The following is a 23,269-nucleotide window of genomic DNA, read 5'->3' as shown; positions in this document are numbered from 1 at the left end:
ATGTGTTTGTTGTCTGGGTTTTTTGTCTGCTTGGCTGTTAATTCTATTTGGACTGCAAGGAAGTTAATTCAATTTGGACTGCCACTTAGAGTGGTGTATGCAATTTAGCTTCTCCATGGGATCTCCGAGTAGCGTGAAAAGACAGATCCTGGTGGCTTGAACCCCAGAACACAAGGAGTCATGGCAAAAAGACACCTGAGAGAAGCCACTTTCTACCAACGAATGCCACGAGTGTTTTGGATCGGACTTCGGCGAGAAATCTTTTCCAGAAAAGACTTCATCCCTGACTGCAACTGCCCTCTCTGATAGGATTATAGCACAGGTCAAAATGTGCAGGAAAAGAGTTTACCGCAGACACGGAGGCCACCAGGAAGGAGGGGAAGGAGCAGCGCTCAGCACTTCTCCCACCCCGCCTGGCTTCCTCCCCTGCAGCCACACCAGCGGGCTCAACCTGGAGCAGTAAATGTCTAGAACATACTTCTGAAAACAAATAATTCGTAACCTGGGAGCTGGGCAAAGCCGAGCACAAATACAAATGATTTTTTTTGGAACATCCAAATCTTAATGTGGCTTAGACTGCTTTAGGAAGGCACAGCAAAAAACCCTGTGACTTTGATCCAGAGCAGGGGTGTCGAACTCATTTTCACCAGGGGCCACATCAGCCTCACGGTTGCCTTCAAAGAGCCAAATGTAATACTGTATAAACTGTAACTATAGTTTATATAACTATTCCTACATTTACACAGTCCTAAAATTACATTCGGCCCTTTGAAGGTGATCATGAGGCTGATGTGGCCCCTGGTGAAAATGAGTTTGACACCCCTGGTCTAGAAGAAAATGCATCTGGTCTACCTGTAGCTACAATGCCTATCCAAGAGTAAAACATTCCTCCTAATCTTGTTCAAGCCATCAGGTTAAAGCATTGTTTTGCCAAGTTTCAGCTTTCTGGCACTCTGTTGAAAGTATAAACACGTAAGATCTTCTTGAAAACTAGCTTTAGGTTTGGCAGGGAGACCACCTGGCATCAAAGGTATACCTTTTAGTATGCCTACGGCCATATGCCTGAATTTTAGTCAAAAAGTCAGAAGCTGCATGGATTTTTTTTTTTTTTTAATGTGTTTGGCAGAGAAACTCTCCTGATATTCAACAGGCATTGTGCACGTTTCAGTGAAGGGACAGTCAGCGTGCTTAAATCTAAGACTGACGAGCCAGCTGTGAACCAAACCACCAACTTGGTGCTCAAATTGGCCTTGATGGAAAAGAGGGTTTATTTGTGCAATCTTACCCCCCAGCACAGCTACAAAGCTTTCTATACCTGGGCTAAATACTTTCTCCATGGCACCCCACTGCACAGGGCAGATGGACTAGGTTGAGCCAGAATGATTTGTTCTGCAATTGTTACTGTGTGCCATTACAGTACCAAACACCGGAGAAAGCAGATGATCCATTAAGCTTGCATTATTCTGCTCAGAAACACAGACAGGAATGGAAAATAATCTTACCACCTGCACACAGAAGCCGCTGCAGACAGCAGGGGTGGTCTGCATACAGAGTTGAGTGAGAAGTACGCTGGAATAACTGAAGCAGGGGAAAAATACACTAGCGCCCCAAAAAGATGAACTTGGCCACCAGATATTAATCCACAAAACCTACAGCTGTCCCCAGGAACTGATACACACTTGGTTTTAAAAAGACAAAGTGAAGGTTGCTTGAATGGCAAAGGGTGACTTGCCCAGAGAACTCCTGCTCCATTGTTACAAAGGGACGGTGCCTCCTGCCTGGGTATAAAGATCCAAAGCCCCGTGGCTCAGTTCAAAATGCACCACTGCCCACCATGCTAGACTGCCATAGTTTTTTGGTGTGTTTAAGGTAAAAATCAAGTTAACAACTTCTTCCAGCACAATCCAGGTATGAGAAAGCACCAGCGTGATGATTGCTCATGCAGTCTCAGCACAGCGTCCTTGTTCTTACGCAGCACAATAGGGTCATTCCTTGCAGAAGCACCTTCCCCGGGGCGGTACTTGCTCAATCGAGGTGTAATTATTTAACCACAATCCCATCCGCTTCGCATTCTCGTTAAAGAAAATCTGATGCAAAAAAGGTAGGAGCTTGGCTACGAGTCCTTGGCCCAAATACCCTGTTACCGGTGCTGCGCTGCTTGCCAGGCCATCGCTGTTTGCACTCTGGAAGTTTACAGCAAGACAGTCCGTGCCAAACCCAAATAACTTTGTCATTAAAAGAAAAACTTTAAGCCTAGCAGTAGGAAGTGTGCGCCATGCTTCACTGATCTTGTCAAATTATACAGCAGCGACAATTACAATTAAAGTATTCTTAGGAAGCTTAGTGACAAGTTGGAAGCCACGGTTTCTCTGCTTCAGGTAGACTGGAACAAGGGACACAGCAGGCGACAAAATTTCTCTTGCTGTACTTGAGCCCCCCACAAACGCAAAAAGGACTCCAAAGGGAAACTACCCCACTCCAGATAGAAATGTAAGTGGTACAGATCTACTCAGGAACTTGAGTTTCACTTTTGCCTGCACCTTTACTACCAGCACCTGAGCTCGTAAACACAGAAAAGCACTATCCTGTTCTGCATTAGCTACTTAAAGGCCTTTGAGTTGTTTCTTCCAAAAGGAGTGAACAAGACAAAGCCTACCAAGAAGAATATCTGAAAAACACTCATGCTGTCACCCCTCAACAAAGATAGAGACCTGCAATAAAATGGCCCACTCCTTCAATGAATATTGTACCTACTACTGTATATAACTCCAATGACTTAGAGCAGTGGCTCCCAGACAGGATGCTGAATAGTCTAAGTAAGTATCTTTTAGCACATTTCTATTTTGACAAAACCATAGTCATATCCAAAATTATTTTGGTGAACAACTGACATCAAGGAAATTATTTACTGACTTAGAATTCACTTTTCATGGATAAATGATCACAAAATACCAGACTAAGAATCTAAATATGGGTACTTTCTTTTAGTATTTTTAAGGCACCATCAAATCCTCCTGGGGCCTGTCACAGACGGTCTATCCATCCAGCAAGGCTAAAGGCAATTCCCATGGTACTCCACCCAAACCTTGCTCTTTTCAGACATTTAAATGCATTCAGGTTTATCCACAAGAAAGCTTTCCTAAAGAGCAAGTTCCATGTCTGAACCCAGCAATTACCAATAGTTTCAGACACAGGCAAACTTGCAAAAATCCATCTCAAGACTACGGATGCCCCAAGCAGGAATGGTGTGTTGCATCCACCAGGGCAGAAGCATTCAGAACTTTACAAGAGAGCAGCCAATGTGCGAAGAGCCTAGAGGTAACAGTGCCATCAGGTTTTCTGATCGTCTCACAACAATTAAGAAAACCTTAAAGTTGAATAATTATGAAGGAGAAGAGCAACTCTGGGCCACCTTTTATGCTTCACAGGTTTCAACTAAACCATAAAGAATCACAGAATCACAGAATGTTAGGGATTGGAAGGGACCTCGAAAGATCATCTAGTCCAATCCCCCTGCCAGAGCAGGAACACCCAGATGAGGTTACACAGGAAGGCGTCCAGGCGGGTTTTGAATGTCTCCAGAGAAGGAGACTCCACAACCCCCCTGGGCAGCCTGTTCCAGCGTTCCGTCACCCTCACTGAGAAGAAGTTTCTTCTCAAATTTAAGTGGAACCTCTTGTGTTCCAGCTTGAACCCATTACCCCTTGTCTTACTGTTGATTGTCACTGAGAAGAGCCTGGCTCCATCCTCGTGACACCCACCCTTTATATATTTATAAACATTGATGAGGTCACCCCTCAGTCTCCTCTTCTCCAAGCTAAAGAGACCCAGCTCCCTCAGCCTTTCCTCATAAGGGAGATGCTCCACTCCCTTCAGCATCTTTGTGGCCCTGCGCTGGACTCTCTCCAGCAGTTCCCTGTCCTTCTTGAACTGAGGGGCCCAGAACTGGACACAATATTCCAGATGAGGTCTCACCAGGGCAGAGTAGAGGGGAAGGAGAACCTCTCTCGACCTACTAACCACCCCGCTTCTAATACACCCCAGGATGCCATTGGCCTTCTTGGCCACAAGGGCACAGTGCTGGCTCATGGTGGAACCTCCTGTGCTTCAGCCTGTACCTGTTGCACTGAAGAGTCTGGTCCCATCCGCTTGACACCCAACCCTGAGGTAATTATAACCATAAACAAGGTCCCCTCTCAACCTTCTCTTCTCCAGGCTGAACAGACCCAGCTCTCCCAGTCTCTCCTCATAAGAAAGATGCTCAAGGGCCCTACGTTTACGCTGTAAATGGTGATCCTGAAGTGAGACCCTTTGAGCTCTCCGGGATGGCAGCAGGCTGAGACCAGTATCTCCTCCTGACTGGGATGCCTCCCAGGGCTGATCTCGCAAAGATTCAATGATCGCCTACTGACGATTTTGCGAGGAACCAAAGGTCTAATTGTGCACAGTATGATGATCATCAACACAAAAAAGTAATTTATAAAACTTATGAAAGGGAAATTTTAATCATAGGTTAACCTTTGTGTGTGTGTGTGACTTGACTTTTTAGAACTGTTTTGTCTATTTGTCTGTGTTTCAATCTAGCCTCTTTTATGTGTGTGGTTTTAGTTAAGAAAACCCTGTTATAAGTTTCGTGCGAATCTTGTCATTTACAAATCTTTAATCAAGTTGCTATTTTGATTGATTCTAACAAATTTCATTGAATCACTCTTAAATTGGCTGGTGATTTTTATTGGTAATTATACAACCTAACCTTGTAATCTACCACAAAGTATAACAAATTCTAAATTGCTGCTAAATCAAAGCCATGTAAAAAATTCCATTTGCAACAACGGCCAATCTAGAAAAACACATCACTAGCTACTGACTTCACCTACAAATCAATTAATTGCATGTTTAAATAATTTCTACTATCCTCCTGAAGGAACTCAAATCTGCTACAGCTGAGAGGCTCCTCTTTTTGCATTCCATTTTCCCGTCGACTTGCTTCATCTCACAATGGATTTGACCCTAGACTTCTACATCAGAGCTAGAGTTGTATCCTGCCCATTTTTCTGCTTGGCATGAAGACAATTTAAAGAACACAGATGGATGAAAAGCACTCACCTAGGCACACGATCTCTTTTTGCAAGTAGCACAGTAGCGTTTCCTTTGGCCTTGACTATGCTGCTCACACCTACACAGAACACTGCAGCAAATGTAATTTTCCAGACCTGTTCCTTTTTGACCAGATGCATCTTTATTTTCTTCTTAAGCCACACAAGATAACATGAGACCCTCATCTACCTCACACTCCTTCCAAACACTGCCTCAAAACCACTACTTCACCACAATGTCTACAAGGGCTTTGGCATCAGTACTAAGCCTATTATGTCGACCAGAATTGCCCAGGTGAACACCACTCCTCTCTGCCTCCAGGACCACCAAACACAGCAGAGTCCATGGTGTGTGACTGGCCGCCTGGGTTCTGTAATAAATATCTGGATTACTGCATGGAAGGGATACTCTAAAAAAACCTGTATATAAAGTAAAAATAAGCTGTGACTTCGGTTTTAGATGCCAAAGCAAACAAGATTAGTACTCCATAAAGAAAATAACCGAGTTATTTACCACTTTGGAGTTCTACCAAGTATTTCATACAACCAAGCTAAACCCGAGTATTTGAATATATTTTCATTACAACTTGTTTTTGAGTAATTGGGTCTCCAGACAGCACTGTTTTTTGCAGAAAAAAAAAGATACAATCTCCAATATCTTTTCTCTACTTCTGGAGTAACTGTTCTTAACCATTCCATTTCACAACAGTGATCTCAACAAAAATAATGAAGAAATGAGTATTTTGATAACAAGTTCTCTGTGCTTAGTGTTTCATAACAATTTTATAGGTGCAGAGATGCCATGTCATTCTGGGCAGAGTGTATTTCAAAATGGAAACCTATCAGGAAGGAATTTAGAGAATCACGCTCCCCAGACGAAAGGAAGACAGGTGACAGAGAAGCACAGAGCACACTATACTATCGGCCCAGCCTTCCTTACTTCTTTAGTTGGTAAAACGGCACTGGCATTATATGTAAAGTCAACTGAAGCACTCGGGATATAAGGAACCACAAGCTGCCATTAAGATTGATGAGGAAGAGTCTTTATCTAGGAGAAAATAAAAACAAACGAACGCCCAAAAGAGTCTGTCAGGAGGAAGAAATCACTATGAATCTGGCATCTTTTTAATTCAGGAAAACATCAGAGCTCTTGCAATTCCCACAAAGCATAAACCAGGAATCACAGAGTTACTGTGGAGAAGGGGGAAGAGTCAAGCGAATTCTGTTTAGAGAAGGAAGTAAGTGGAATACCGTGCCAAACGCAAGAGGAATTTAATTTGAAGAAGGAGAATCTAGATTTCAATTTAGCCTTTGAACTACCACAGGACCTGCCAAGGGACATTTTTGGTTCTGTGTTTGTTCTTTACCTGGAAATAAGAAACTAAGCTTTTCTCCTGCTCCTCACTAGAGTGACCTTAGTCCTGTGTCAGAAAACCAGTTTACTGTTTGCATTAGCTCACCGCTAAATGAGAGTGGCCATAATACAACTGAGTTCACCACACTCATGGAAGGAATCCTACCAAAACTAGTACCATGCCGCTACAGTTCAGAAACGGTGATTAAGACACCGCCAGTCCAAGAAATCCTCAATTCAAGGAGAGAGGGGAAATTAAAAGCAGCATGTTTAGCTCCCAGTTGAGTCTGAAAGTTGTGGAAGGTATACACACCACTTCACAAGGAAAAGGAACAGGAAGCCAGGGAAGAAAAGAGTCATTATGTTTAAATGGTAACATTTTCGTGAGGTTGCACAGGCCAAATGAGCATATCCCAGAAAAATGTGAATCCAAGCCTGGGTAAAGAAAAATAAAGCATAATAAATGACAGCAGATTAAAAAAAAAAAAAAAAAAGGCACTTTAGGAGAGCAAAAACTATAAGACCAGAAAAACGTATCAATAAAAATCATAAGAGCTAGTGCACAAAAATGGAAGGGTGCAATTATTTTTTATACTAGCAACTAGATAATAATAGCTGAGAAAGCAAAAACAGATTTCTTCGCAAGACCTGCTCCCGCTCAGGATGCTGGCAAAGGATAAGTTTGAGATAGACTAAGATGACCTACTGTCAGGAACGACATGCCAAAAGAAAGAAGAAAAAAAAATCATTAACTAACAGTAAGCCAGAACGTCCTCAAGATTTATGAGGGAATTAAAGAATGTAAGGGCTGAGCAGTTAACAGAAATACGTGATATTTGTTGAAGTGAGCTATTCCAGCATAGGTATGAAGTGTTTGTAAAACATGCTACAAATGACAGGAAAAAAATAAAAAAAAGAAAAAAAACCCAAACAAAACAACAGTGAATTTAAGTACTAGAAACACTAGTTTAAAAGTAGCCACACAGAATCTCTGGCAGAATTGATGACAGGCGAAAAGGAGCAAAAGGCAAGAAATGGGAGAGGCCACAGAAACACTTTTTCTTCATCTGACCCAAACTCACTGTTAAATTTGCCCATGTGTCTTTAAGCATGTCAACTCAATTGTTTAAAGGAACTTCACGCAGACTTAATAGAAAGTCAATTTTGTAGTCCATAATAAAAAGTTCCAAAGAATCTAAATTTTAAGATAAATATAATATTTACAACCATTCCCTGCCACTGAGGGGACAGAAAAAACCTCAGAGGAGTAGTAGGGGAGTAGAAAAAGAAAATTAAAAAAAGACAAATTGATGTCTCTGTTGATAGAAAGAATATTGGGAAAAGTTACTGGAAATCAACCACTTTTTAGGTTAATACCTTAGTTTTGCACCTGGCTGAATGGCAGAGCTGAGTAGGCTACTTCAGTTGACTTGTTTGTACAAACCCACATGCAAATTTGATGCAAGTCAGCAAAATTCAGTTTGCATGGTCTGGGGGGAAAAAATAAAACAGGTGTCTTCCCTCAATGACAAAAGCCCTCAGTTGCCAAAATGCCACCAAGAACAACACTAGTACCGACACGGTGTAGGGACAGCAGTATCATCAGCAGGATGCTCTGGATTCTGATCTGTCCTATACACGACCTTCTAACAACAACATCTGTTCCAGTGTGGAAGCCACAGCATTACAGCAATGCAAGCAGCCAAACAGCACCAGGAGCTCCAGCTGAACCAGCAGAACCTTGTTACTCTAGACAGGACCCCAAGAAGATACTACCTGAAAGGAGGTTGCAGCATGGAGGGTGTTGGTCTCTTCTCCCAAGTGGCAAGTGATAGGACAAGAGGAAATGGCCTCAAGTTACACCAGAGAAGGCTCAGGTCGGATATTAAGAAAAAATTCTTCACAGAAAGGGTTGTCAGGCATTGGAACAGGCTGCCCAGGGAAGTGGTGGAGTCACCATCCCTGGAGGGGTTTAAAAGGCATTTAGATGAGGTTCTTAAGGACACGGTTTAGTGCTAGAGTTAGGTTATGGTTGGACTTGATGATCCTGAGGGTCTCTTCCAACTGAAATGATTCTATGATTCTAAGATGATCATGCTATCAGCATACTATTCCTCAAAGTAAATGCAAAGAACACTCAAAAATCCCAAATAATTTTGAGATGGAAAGTATGCAAAAAATACAGTGTTAATATTAAAAAGAAGTCAGAAGCATCCCCCAAAGAGGAATGGGAGTACTAACTCGAGTTGAAGGTTTCATCAACATCTCCTCCAAGCAGTGGGCAGAGAGGACACAAGCAATTAACAGCTGAGGAAAATGAGAGTTCTGTATGATGACTCTGAAGACACTGCTACCATTTAAATTAATATGAGGCAAAAAGCAAAAAAAAAACCAAAAAAACAAACCAGGTAGGGTAAAAAATAAATAGGCGTTACCAGCCACACATTCTCAAAGGAGAAGAGAGATTTTTCATTTTATCAAGTATGATATTAAAAAATGCTTTCAAGTTTTTAGCAAAAAGGGATTAGGCTTTCATTTCAATTTCCTTTGAAAGACCAAGTAATGATCAGAAATCACAAGCATGTTCAAACGGATACATCATAAGCTACTGAACGCGCAAAATTTAACTGCGTCTTTCACATAGCTATAACCACTAAAACTGCATACTAAGCGTTCCATGAAGACCATGGATCCAGATCTTCTCAATTCATTGTATCTAGGCATGACCTAAGAACCTTAATCTGCAAGACTGTTTTGCTTCACTGGCTAATCAATTTCTTATCATATAAAACATTAAGAAATCACTTTGAATGAAAGCTTTATAAGATATAAGCTGCTCTAGAGAGTGCATGTGTATATATATGTGTGTGTGCGCGCACGTATATATAGATACATAGCTTGTATGTGGGTGTGTGTATATAAAACCACATACACGCTAACCTGAGAGAGCTCCACCGCTTTCAGTGGGTCCACGCTACTGTTCTCCCATTTCACTTTTACTGCTACTGAACCTATTTCTTTTGGCCAACAAGATTAATAGCAAGTTGGATAGAACGCAGAAGAAAGGAGGGGCTGGTCTACAGGGTTGTGCTTACAAAGCACTCACACCAAAGGCAGCACACAACGTAACCCAAAAATGTCAGAAGACAAATAGCAGGGGCCTGAGGAAGCTGGTACATTGTACCCACAACTCTGTTAGAGGACATCAGTCTCTGGAGCTGCACACATTCTAGAAGCAAACACAAAATTTGCCAACTTTTTTTTTTTAAAGATAAAAGCTTATGTTCCATCTAGAACAGCTACACACAACATATTAATAAATTACTAATAGCATGAATAAAAGTAGTAACTCACAGAAGAAGTGTTCAGACAGATCGTTTTCCCCACTCCTTCCAACCCTCTCAGTTGCATTGAAAGGCATGTCTTTACGTGGACCCAGGAGCATGCTATGTGAAGCTTACAGTCTCTGAACCTTACAGATTTCCAACATGAAGATACAGTCTATAGTACAAGGTTTTGAAATCAACTCATTCTTAAATATTTACAAATGCCTAGTGTTAAAGACTAAATACACAAACCCAGGCAATAGTATTCTTCCAACAGCCAGCATTTCTAGTTTTTAATATGTATGTTTAGTTACATTAATTATAAACCAAAATACAAACTCAGAAAGACAAAGCATGCACAAAGCATTAGTGTCAGCAATCTTCAGAAGATATTGTCTAGATGCATTAAGTAGTATTGACTACTATGAACCCACTGGAAGCCACATCTTTCCCCGCACTTCCTATAACTTGTCATTAGAATTCATTTAGACAGCCTGTCAAATGGCTTTTCCTCATACACGCAAAAAATAACTCTCTTGTTATCTGCTACTATAATACAAGCTTAGTATTACTAGCCAATACTGAGAGATCCTATCCTGTCGTCACATTAGAAGTACATTTTCTGTGACTTAAGAGGCCCATTTTCATGTGCAACTAACACAGAATCTTTTTATTCCTTTAAAAAAATATTCCTCATCTCTGTTGACGCTATTTTGTTCTTTTTTACCCTTTATTAGCCCATACTGTGTATTTTTCTATCTGATCAATACGTCGTCTTTTCCATTATTCCCTATTTCATCTTTCTCTCTGTTTCTTACACACATCTCTCTTTTCAAGTATTTTCACAATGACAAAAGCTGACCCTCATACCACGCAGCTTTTGAAACTGGACACACTGTTTGAAACTTCAGATCCAGAAAGTGATGAGCTGGAATATTTTTCCATTGTAGTGCAATTTCACTGCATTTTGAGTAAAAGCAGAAGGGTCACAGCTCTGTCCACATACATCAGAAGACAGCACTGTAACTATTTAAAAATAAATCAGTACTAATTCTGCAGAATTCAAGAAAAGCTATTTTACTGCTGGTGGAGAAGATGAAAGATGTTATATGTTGGTGGTTAAATTATTTTACCTTCATCATGTCTCAAAGTAGCTGATCTACTTGACGCCAGCCCCACTTCACCTGTCTAAAAAAAAAAGTAATGCTCTTTTCTACCAAGAGGTAGACTTCTCCAGCTGTGTTCTTATTTATAACAATTGACATTTGAACGCAAGAGACCTTTCAAGGAGGAAGCTACACTTATAGATTCCCACTTTGCCAACATAAATGGAAAAAACAGGAAAATAAGTGATAAATAGCTAAGTAAGAGTACTACTTGACTATACTGAAAAGCAGTATCACCCGTTGGGTGAAATATTAAGCACTCAGTAGAAATGCCTCACTTTGGTGGATATAACAAGATTTTTGTACGCGTACTTCATAATTCAGTCAAGCAAAGATATATAAAAATGTGCTACTACTGGATATCTACTCCAGTATCAGGAAGGTTCCAGGTCACGAAAAGCAATATAATAAGGGATATTTTCTTTTCTTCCTCCTAGAATCTCTATCAGCTATCGTATGCTTAAAGTCATGGGGTGTTCTTTGTTTTGTTTTGGGGTTTTTTTGGTGGTTTGTTGTTTTTGTTTTGTTGTTTGTTTTTTAAAACCAAAATTGAACTGGAGACCATGCATGTCAATACTGAGGTATAACTACTTACTGAGCATGTACACACAAAAAAAATTTAAATGCTCCACATCCATCCCAAGTTAATCTATAACATAAATTCTTGGCTTTGAAATATTCGAAGATTTAAATCACCAACACCGTCTTGAATTTTTTTTTTAATTATTCATCAAGCCATGAAAGCCATTTTTCTGCCAAAGTAGACAGCTTCTGCAAGGAAAAGGGGAAGAAGAAAAAAGAAAAAGAGAAAAAAACCCCACTATCGAAGGACTTGGCAGCTTACAAAAATTCCCAAGGCAAACACCGCGTCTCTCTAAGCCAGCGTTTGCTAATAGTGTCACTGTACTTGGCTCTTTTTGTGTGCCTGCCACTAAGCAGCACGTAAGAACAGATAGTCCCGAAGCTTCCTGAAAGGACAAGACCTGAACCTTTAACCTGAAATCGGCCCCCCCTTCCCCACCCACCTCCCCTATTGCATTACCTCCTTATTGTTGACTGAAACCATAGACAAAAGTCAGCGACTAAAAAGAACATTCTGCCTGTTTTAATGCAAAATCTTGAAAATCCTTGCCACAGCTCAATTTAAAAGATCAGACAATCATTGGTTGAACCCTCTCAAAAACTTATAAGTAGAAGATTTTGTTTTAAGCAGCAGCTGTATTTTCACTTAGCTATGCAGACATTTCATAGCCACTTTGCCACACTGGCTTATGTCTGCGCATCTGAATAAAAATAGCTAATGTGCTGGCTTGTTACGCCATTAAATAAAGTGCACAAAGCAATTGCCAGTACTGTTTTTGCCCATGAAAGGCAATGGTCATTAATAGCTTGTATTTGCAGAAGGCTACCAGAGGAACAGCGTGCCCAAGCTTCCTCCGCAGTTTTCTATAGGTTTAACCATACATGAGGGAGCAGGGAAAAGACACCCCGCGTTTCCTTGTTCCAGAACAGGTCACACCTGTAGGAGAGCTGGCAAGTCACGCAAGCCTCAGTCGGAGAAAAAGATTCAAGTCCTGTAAATTCAAGGGGGCAAAAAGATGTGGGTCTCTTCACAGAGTATCTTGGGGAAACGTGCAATGATAGCTACTATTAGTTAGTATTTCAACACTTTATTTTGCTGTCCCGACCAGTATCTTGGAGATTTGCGCTTGTGTTACTATTCTTTTTCATCCATTTTACGCTTGATGGAGTTACCTTTCTTTCAGCGATATTTTGAGAGGAAACAGGCAACATAATGGGCTACTCATACAATCAAGTCTGGGCTAGACAAACAGATTTTTCAGGCATCTTCAAATATATCCACCTGGAAATCACAGCAGCCAGGGTAAGTGAGACACGCTGATAAAACAGGCTTTGTCAGAGGGATGGTATGCAAACATGGATCACCTAACAAGCAGAATGGAGGACTGAGAAGCTGACAGCATGCTCACAACATGTGAACCATGACAAGTTAGGGATTTTCACCAGCTGGACAGGAGAGCTCACTCCATGACCAGGAAAAAAGATGAAAAGTTACATGCAAGAAAAACTAAAACAAAACAAAAAGGGGAAATAATGAGAAACAAGCAAGGAAGCAGAGGAAAGTACAAATATAAGCAACTTTATTAGTTTGTCTAAACATGCCCTAAATAAGTCTCCCACAAGGTAGAAGTTTATGGGGTTTACCAGGTCTCATAAGCACAGTGCCCACTTGCCTTCAGCTGCCGTGTCTTCCTGAGATACGGGACTATGAACCTACAGACCAGTCACTGTCCATTACCTCTCTTCAGTAAGACCTCAGCACACTCGCTGTGTAAAGCTTGAGAGCTTTTAGGACATTGAAATAATGCAGAAGTAGTCTGGGAGAAAGGGGAAGAAGGTACCAACTGGGTCCCACTGTCATGAGGAGAAACTTTGCCATCAATGCAGAACTCCAAACGGGCCATGGCAAAAAGAGATTTTCACAGCCTGTCCTCAATTTGGAACACACCTGCCTTGCGCTGAGGGACTTGGGACAGGCAGAGGAAGCCCTACGGAATTGGTGATATTGTTTGTCTCCCGCTAATCTGGATTCAGCCTAGTGTGTCCATTCAGACTTACTTGGACCTACCGCCATGCCAACCCAAAGCACTAAGATTAGCTCTGTGCATTTTTTTGCTGGAATATTCTTCACGCTTGCTCAAAAACTGGCAAAGCTCTATGAATCTTTGTTGCAACCAAAATGAAGTTAGTTCTGTTTGCTCCCCAAGTTTTGCTAATAAGAGGCCACTACCTAAATTCTCTTAATTTAGAAAGGCACTTTCTAGGTGTGATGGGCTTAGTGGAGAGACATGTAACACTAAGTTCCTTCCCTCTCCCACTCTCTTCCCTCTGAGTTTTCTGGAGTTCAGGTAGACCCCCATGAAACTGTCAGGGACAGCAGAGCTGGAAAGAAAGAGAAAACACTGAGTGCCAAACATAATTTTTAAAGAAAGGTGTGAAATCCCAATACCTAAGCAGGTTCCCACCTGTAACAAAATACTTATGGGAACTGTATAAATGATAGGTGCTATACTTATTCCAGAGACAGCATTAATACAATGACTGGAAAGTAATCTCATGCCTGTTCTTAAGGCAAACATGTTCTTGGTGCTTGTGACCCACCTTTGAAATTAAGGCTTGTTTCAGTAGTAGGATGGCATGCTGAGAGAAGCCTTCAGACTCTTTGCACATATTAGGAAGATGGTGTTTAGAAGATGGATGGCTTCCATGCTTAAGGAACTGTATAAACTTAGTGAAATACACACTATCAAGAAAGTCACGCCCCTGTAAGCAGCATATTGCAGGTAGAAACCCAAGTCCTGACATGGGATTTGAGTCTTTAAAGTCTGAGGTAAACGACTCTTACACCTAGCAATCAAGAAGCAAACCCAACATTCAGGCTATTAGAAGTGTGGTGTTTATATCCTTAACTTTCTGAATTATTCAGCCTTTCAGCATGCTTTACTAGGGGTTCACTAGGAGAACAACACAGTACCGAATCAATTTTATCCGGAATGGTGTGGGGGGAGGGAGAGTTGCTTTCCTATTTTGAGAGCAACATCTATGCTACACATGCAGAGCCAAAGCCTTCTAATCCAGCAGGCTGAATACATACTAGTTATTCAAACTCAAGAACGTGTGCATAAAAGGAATTTCATACAATTAGTCTCTGTTGTCCTCCTTGTTTTATGCTCTCTGTAAAGTTCTCATTCCAATGTTGCTACATTACGCACTCAGACCGATCTTTTTGCCTCCCACAATGCCTTCAGTAATATAAAAAAAACATTAGACAAACAGGCAAGGATGTCTAAAAAGAGAGTATTTGTACAAGCCACCGATCTATCATTTAGTCAACAAACAGGGTCAATTCATAGATTATTACAGTAAAGCAAAACCAAGGGAAGCAAAATGAAAACACATAACGCTCAATATTAGAAACTGTGTGTCATAGTTTTCTGCCAAACTAATGTAATGGAACACAGTTATGATTTTATGAAGAAAAAATTTCATACTATTTTAGCAGACTATCAGTCTGGACAGCATGCAAAAAGATCAAATGGAAGGAAAAAAAAAATACAATCTCAACTAGTGAAAGCCTCTGCACACCTCCACTTGTGTGTCTTTATTTGCTAAACAACTGACAGAAGTTTATAACTTAACCTTGAAACCAAACCAGAGCATAAATTTACCCGAGGAGGTCTGTGCAAGGAACTGATCCTAGTGTGTGAGAAACGAGATGAAAACTTGTACTACACAGGGCAAAATTAGTTCCAAGGACACACTAAAAAGAGCCATGTAAGTTACTGGCGATGCATGGCTTACATTGTGACCAAGAGCAGAGATAACTGACTTCCTCTCAAAGAAGGACCTTGTTTCAGCAGTTCCTTTCATACATTCACGCGGTACAAACGTTACAGTGCCGGACAGTGCAAGCGCAGAAAAGCAGCAGCACGGGGGCTCGGGAAGGTCTGTGGCAGAAGAGACCATTCTGCATCCCCACAGCAAATCTCTCGTCACTGAGGCAACTCTCTCTCCCCTCTATCCTAGCCTGCCCAGTTATTAATTTGGGGTTTTTCTTCGGCTGCAGGAGCATTTTGTAGGGACACAAGGTGGAAAGCTGCCAGCCTTCCCAGAGCCAACTCCGAGTAGGTCAGTCTTGGCTCGGCAGCAGACCACATAGCGCAGCAAAAGGAAACACAAGGCCTTGAACTCAGGCCCATCTTCCCCTCTCGTCCTCCATACACACACCCTAGATGCAGATTTTCTTTGATCGCTGAGGAATAGTAACTCACTGGTGGCCAGCATCACCTCCACTGGAGACCATGAGAGCTGCCAACAGGCCCTATCTATAAGCAAACCGAGAAGTTAAGATGCCAAACTTTACCATCAGTACGTATTTTTGGTTTCCTTCAGGCGTTATGGGAAGTTACGGGATAACTATAACGTAGATTGCTTATTTGGACATGCTGAGATCGGGTTCGGCGAAGGAGAGAAGTGGTGATGTGAACTTCCCTCTTCCCACAGATGTCTTCAGCCAGCAGCGTCTCAGCCTCTGGCCTTGCTCCAGAGTCAGTTTCATCTCAATTAGCTCTGGCATCACGGTGGTGATACTATTATACTCGTGATAAAGAAAACCATGAGGATGGGATCCCCCAGGTAACAACTAGGAAGTAGCCCGAAGTTACAGTGTTCACTTCACCTTCACGCAAATGACTCCTGGTCTTCAGTTAATCGCTGGCTTTAGTTTAGGCAGATATCGTGATACACATCACCAGACACCCATCACCTACGGCTTTTGAGTCGTGCAGAAAGTGGAAGCCACATACACAATCAGCAGCCCTGAAGAATGACGCATTACCCTTGGTTTACGAAGGGAGACACCAAATAAATCAGACAAATATCGATATTAACACGATATGTAGTTACTCATATTTAAAATATTCTGCAGAAACCCTCCATGTCACTACAGTTAATCTGGATGCAACCCCCAAGGAATTGTAAGGAAAATGAATGCACCATTCAACACATCAGGAACACAGCGACTTCCCTATTACCCAGAAAAACAGCTTCTTGACAATTCTTCTTAAATAATCACGGAAGCACCGTGACACAGCTACGGACAAAACGCTACAAGACTGCAAGAAAACATTCAGTCATTTGATCAGCATAACAACAAGTCTGTAGAGACAGATGATTCTCATGCCAAACCCAGGTTTCTTCCTAGGGGTGAAACAAAAGCAAAAAAGGAAGGGATGTGCCAATCCTTCCACACCTCATTCTTTGACAGTAACTACTCTATGCCAACTAGCTATCAAAATTGTCAGCTCTTGAAGAATATCCATTATGCTTTTCTAACTGTTCTTACAGGAAATTAAAAAAAAAAGGAGGGAGTGAGAAAATAAAAGGAAAAAAATAAAAGTCCTAGAAAATTCAACAGACATAACTATTAAAATGAAAGCTATCACCCGGCCTCCTTTTTCTTCATGGAAAAAAGTGCTTCGACTGTGCTTACTGTATTTCTTGAAAAATTTGTATTTTGAAAACAGTGAATATTCCTGAATAGATCTAAGGATTAGAGAGTTGAATTTTGAAAAGACAGGTGACTGAGCAAGGTGGTCCTCACCCTGCACACAGCCCTTACTGCATGACACATTACAGCTGAGCTCACTTGAAGACCAACACAAGTAACAAAAATTATAGAATCATTTCGGTTGGAAAAGACCCTCAGGATCGTCGAGTCCAACCATAACCTAACCTAACTCTAGCACTAAACCATGTCCCCAAGAACCTCGTCTAAACGCCTTTTAAACACCTCCAGGGATGGTGACTCCACCACTTCCCTGGGCAGCCTGTTCCAGTGCCTGACAATCCTTTCCGAAAATATTTTTTTCCTAATATCCAATCTAAACCTCCCCTGGCACAACTTGAGGCCATTTCCTCTTGTCCTATCTCTTGCTACCTGGAAGAAGAGACCAACACCCTCCATGCTACAACCTCCTTTCAGGTAGTTGTAGACAGCGATAAGGTCTCCCCTCAGCCTCCTGTTCTCCAGGCTGAACAGCCCCAGTTCAGCGGCTAATCTGCCTGTTTGGCATTTCTTACAGAGGTCTAGAAGAGAGCCTGAATTTGCCCTCTGAGGGCTTCTTAAGGCCTGCATGAACCACTTACTCATCTTAAAGGCAGAAGAGTGGCTGACCCATGCCACCATCCAGTCTCTAGTAGCTCCAGTACATCTCCAGCTGCTGGCTGTGAATACAGAGGCAGAGGGCTCCTGGGGCAGAGTCATTTTGCCAAGCAAGGTACCCAGGCACATGTCAGATCCAACCACAACTCCTCGCAGGGGCTGAGGGCTGGCACAGACCCCAGAGGAGCCAGGCGCGGGCTTGGGAGACAGAACTCTGAGTGAAATCCATTTAACACATTCCTGCAAAGCTTCTGCCGATACCGTTCCTATGGACGGTTGAAGCTATTCTATCTAAAAGCAAACATCCTTGCCAGGCTAGCTGCCTTTGCTGAAAGAATAGCATGCATTTTACAGAAACGAAGATAAATGGAGCTCACTTTCACCTACAGAAGTTTTTCTGGTATGGTTTTGTTCCACGATATCTGCTTAAGTAGCTAACAAAACCAGACCTACTGGAGCAGGAATGTATTTATGTATCTTAATACTGCGTGTTTTGTTACTAAATGCTTGGTTGGGCTTTCTGGACCATGCAGCGTTTTGCAGCTACCACCTCTAGTTAGCACAGGCATCGGCACCTTGTTTGCTGCTTTTATTTATTCGTTCGCTTAAAAAGAAATGTTGAAATTGTGCATTAAGATATACTGAAGCACTATTGTATTAAACAAGCATCATGACCAGAATTTGTCATACCTCAGCCACTTTTACAGATTCTTCCCTAAAAATCTTAATACGCATACTCAGTAAACACAGGATTTACTTTTGAATATCACTATTCTTCATATCTTTTTGTAATTAAAAATTAAAGCTAAAAATACATGTACACCCCTCCCTATTGCATACTTGCTCCACATTCAAATAGAAACCCCCAGACAACCAACATAAACAACTGTGATGAATGCTTCAATCTCCAATGGGCAGTGGGATGAACACCATATAAAGAAACTAAGACTATTTTTCCACCTCCCCTCAAAACACAAGAGTCTAAACCAACTCCTGTGTGGTCAGTTGTGACTCTGTAAACTCTGTATCTACCAAACCACACGCTGCCAGGAATAGCACAAATTGTAAAGAAAGGATTACAAAATCATTTGGGGGCTTTGGTTGGGGTTTTTTCGTTTAAGAACCCCAACACACACCCTTACAAGGAGAAACAGTTCAGTCTGCTTTTAGCTTTCAAAACGAGCACAGATCTATTTATTTTGCTGGGTATACACCGAATGTTTGAATAACAAAAAAAAAAGTTAGTCATAGGTCAGACAATACAGCTCGCTATGACTACACCCTGCGCTTGAAGAAAATGGAAAGATCGATTTTTTTAATTTCAACTAGCTGAAAAGAAAGTAAATTATCCTGGCTTTTCTAAAAAGAAAAAAAAAAAAAAAAGAAATAATAGGAAAAAAAAAGAAAAAGCTTCCCATCTGACATCTAAGCAAATGGTTTTTGGTCGCTGGAAAACCCTTCCATTGGCCAAGCTTTGCAACAGGCACATCCCATACACCTTGTCCGGCACACACGGATGTGCGCTCAGCTCCTCATCCCCGCCGCTTCTACGAGGGGCAAAAAAAAATGAAGCCAGGAGAGGGTATCTGTCCGGCCTCGTACCGGGGCCAGCCACGGAGTTTACGCCAGCGCAATACCAGGTTAACAATTTGCAATTTGCTTCACTCCTGGACTCCACGGCAGCCCTCCATTTTGTCAGCTGCCTCAATTTAAAGGTTTTTTCCGAGTTTGAAGGCAGAACTTCAAAAAAAAAAACCTCTTCAGAAGCCCTGCGGGGCTTTAAAGCATCCTCGACCATTTTAAGCAGTGGGAAGCCTATTCGGAGCCAGCACTGTTTACTAAGTTTAGAAACGCCGGCGCGCACGCCAGAGTTTATCAAGAGCCTCCCCAAACATCCCCTGCAGACGGTTTCGGGGCGCGCTGGAGAAGCCAAGCGGCTCCTTGCTCATCCCTTCCCCGCGACAGCGGCCGCCCGGCTTTTCCCCCCCGCTCCCCGCCGCCTTTCCGAGGAGAGGCAGGTGGATAACGGGAGGTGAGAACGGAAGGGACGCGGAGGAGGCAGGAGCCGCCGCGGGCAGCAGGCTGCCGGCCGCCCCGCAGCAGCTAGGGGGAGCGCGGGGCGGCCCGGCGGTGCCGGTACCGTAACCCCCCCCTCCCTGTCCCTCTCTCTCAACCCGTTTCCTTACCACCTGCGGAGGCGGCCGGAGCCTGCCCGGGCCGGAGCAGCGACCTGTCCGCTGCGGGCGCGCTGCTCCGGAGGTGAGGGGGCGGCGGGGAAGGGCATGCGGGCGGGAGGAAGGGCTCCCGCCGCCCGCCTCTCCCTCACCTCCCTCCTCCTCCTCCTCCCCGCCCAGCCCTGCCCGGCCCAGCCCGGCCCCCCCCGCGTCCCTCGCCCCCCTCCCGGGCTGGCTTTCCCCGGGCCGGCCCCGGGCGAGGGGTCTGCGCGCTCCTCCCGGCACTTACTGTTTCGTGTCCTCCCCCCGCCCCGTCTGTGTGTCTGTCCGTCCGTCTGTCCCCTCGGCGGGGATAGAAAGTTGTTGCCACCAACCTCGCCGCTGCCGCCTGAAACAACTTTGTCTCCTTCCAGCCGCTGGGGAAGCTCCTCTTTTTCCTTATTCTTTAATAATAATAAAAAAAAAAACCCAGCAGTTAAATAAAAATCACAGAAAAACTCTATTCAGCTCGTTTTTAAGAGAGGGAAGCCTGAAGGTGGGAGTGGAGATGGGAAGAAAAAGGAAACATTTGAAGCTTTTTTTTTGCCCCTCTCCTTCCCCCCCGCAAGATGGCTTAAGAAAATTAAAAGGGGACAGTCATGAGGGGGAAGGGGGACACACTGAAAACCTCAGGAGGAAGGAGGAAGTTTTGGGGTTGGGGGTATTATTTAAAATCTGTTTTGTTGGGGTTTGTTTTAAGCCTTGTGTTCCCAGAAGGACTCAAAGGATTACAAACAAACAGGCAGAGCAAGGCAGGCACAAGGAGGGGAGCGAGCGGCAGAAAAAGAGTTTCGCTGGTCAGTAAACTTCAAGCCGCTGGGATGAGGTCATTGGTGTAAAAATAAAGCGATGGCGTCATTTGAAACCAATCCCAGTGAATGAACTCAGCCGGGGGGTGAAGGTGGGGGAGAGGGAGAAGGAGAAAGAGGAGGAGCGGGGAGAGAAGCTCCCCGCGGGGACACGGAGGCAGCCGCCGCGGAGCCCCGGCAGCGGGAGGCGGGGAGTGGGGGCTCACGCCGCCCCATGCTGTCACCGAGCGGGGGGACACGCGTCCGCTGCCCCCGGCCTCCCGCTGGAGCCGGCGGGCCGGCCCCTAGGAGGAGCCGGTGCCTCGGAGCGATTCAACCGAGCCGCCGCCGCCGCGGCGCTTCCCCGCCCCTCGCCCGGCCGGGGGTGCAGGCTCCGCCCGCCCTGCCCTCCGTCCCCGGCCCTCGCCTTTCTCGGCCGTTTTCCACAGGGGCAGTCGTGCCTCGGCGTTCCCCGCCATCCGCGCTCGGCCCCACGCCGAGGCCGGTTGCGGGCCCGCCGCTGTGGGTGTCAGCGGGTATGTGGCGCAGGGCGACGCCATGGCGGGTCCTGTCCCTCAGCGGCCGCCCCTCAGCCCGCGGTCAGGCTGCTGCGTGCCCGGTGCCACCTGCTAACGGGCCTTCAGTGCCACGGCGGGGGCTCCGGGTGGCTCCGTAAATACCGCTCTTATTAAACAGTAACGCTGTGGGTTGTGATGCGGAATCACGCAGAATCACAGAATGTCAGGGGTTGGAAGGGACCTCGAAAGATCATCCAGTCCAATCCCCCCGCCGGAGCAGGAACACCCAGATGAGGTTACACAGGAGGTGTCCAGGCGGGTTTTGAATGTCTCCAGAGAAGGAGACTCCACAACCATCCTGGGCAGCCTGTTCCAGTGTTCCGTCACCCTCACTGTGAAGAAGTTTCTTCTCAAATTTAAATGGAACCTCCTGTGTTTCAGTTTGTACCCATTGCCCCTTGTCTTTTGTCACCGAGAAGAGCCTGGCTCCATCCTCCTGACACTCACCCTTTACATATTTATAAATGTTTATGAAGTCAACTCTCAAGTCTCTTCCAAGCTAAAGAGACCCAGCTCCCTCAGCCTCTCCTCATAAGGAAGATGCTCCACTCCCTTACTCATCTTTGTGGCTCTAAACCATTAAAGTATTAAGGCGTCAAGTCCCCTGGTAGTGTGGCTTGATGCATGTGGAGCGCCTGGTTGACTACACGGCAGGTTGAGGGCCTTCACCCTTTAAATAACCTTGTTAAATTAAAAAAAAAAACCAAACCCATAACTAAAACAAATAATTTGAACAAAGTGAAAGTTAACTCTAAACAGATACACAGAAATATAATTGTTTTATCTAATACATACTTGTTCCGGCTAGTACTAATGTTAACTAGCGAGGTACATGCTTCAGGGGTTTGATGGGTCCTGTCTTACACATCCCTGTTCCAGGTACACCAGATTACTGTGCGGCCCTTGTTCTCCCTCAGAGGCATCACCCTCAGAGGCATTGTCACTATGGAGGGCTTGCCAGCACTGCTGGGTACGCAGGACATCTTCTGTGGCAGAATTCAAACCCTGGTCAGACTCCTCCACTGGCTTTCAAATCCCTGTGCCACGAACCGTTGGAAGACGGCATGAGAAAGGAGATTACACTCTTGATGGCTGTCTCTTCAAGCGAAGCACCTTGGGAAAGGCACAAGGCTATCACCCGTGGTAGAACAGTTTGTGTATTTGGTGTTTTGGGAAACAGGAAGCTCTGAACAAATTAGATGGTGGTGGGCTCTGTCCTGGGAAAACTGACCAAGAAGCACCTTGACAAAGGGCTCAGTGTTAAGGAGTTAGGAGCTGTCTGTCATGAGGAAGCCTTGTTGGCACTCAAACTGAGCAGTCATGTTCTCTGCAAGGGAGTGCGGAGCATGCAGAGGAGAGAGAAGTCCTAAGAGAAGTCCCGTGTCCATAAGACAGTGACAAAAGAAAGATGTGGTAAAGAAATTTAGGTCAGCACATTCACTATTTTGCACATGTCTGTCTTGCAGCAGCTTAAGAGCAGTTTTACCTTTTTGTCTCAATTAACCAGTGGCCCTGAAGATACCTTTTGCAAACCCCCTGAAGTGCCCACATTATTTAAAGTCTGCACAGTTAACTGCTGGTTAACCGAGTTAGAACTGACCCATTTTGATGAAGGGGATCAGAGAGCGTGCCAGAGAAACTCGAGGCGACAGCCAGTGCCCCAGCTCATTCAGATCAGAGCACGGCAGGAACAAATAGTTCCAGCACGGTTATCCTCACAAAGAGAAGCGGGGACCAGTGGAGAGGACGCATGGTGAGGAGGAAAGACATTTCAGTTCTCTCTTGCCTTTTGTTGTCTCAACTTGGTAACACCTTATGTAACTGTTCTTTTGGGTTTGTTTTTGTTTGGTTGGTTTGTTTGTTGTTGGTTTTTTTTTTTTTTAATTGGGAGACTGAAAATGTTTCGTCACTGTAAAACTGGAAAAATAAAAAGAACTTGTGATCTTTTTGGAATGTTTTTATTTTTAGCTGTAAAAAAGGATATACACAGAAAAGTCTAGGAC

The 23,269-nt window shown here is 43.9% G+C and overlaps 1 protein-coding gene across 1 annotated transcript in view; it reads right to left on the bottom strand.

The window, feature by feature from the left end:
• DUSP16 (dual specificity phosphatase 16) overlaps positions 1-20,028 on the bottom strand; it is a 66,375-nt gene extending 46,347 nt beyond the window's left edge. Inside the window, exon 1 of the mRNA XM_065636074.1 lies at positions 19,874-20,028. The gene's annotated coding sequence lies outside the window, so the exon portion shown is untranslated. The remainder of the gene's footprint in view (positions 1-19,873) is intronic.
• Positions 20,029-23,269: the final 3,241 nt, after the last annotated feature.

Source organism: Caloenas nicobarica, chromosome 1, assembly GCF_036013445.1.
Source record: "Caloenas nicobarica isolate bCalNic1 chromosome 1, bCalNic1.hap1, whole genome shotgun sequence".
Taxonomy (NCBI): domain Eukaryota; kingdom Metazoa; phylum Chordata; class Aves; order Columbiformes; family Columbidae; genus Caloenas; species Caloenas nicobarica.
This window is presented reverse-complemented; position numbering and strand designations above follow the sequence as displayed.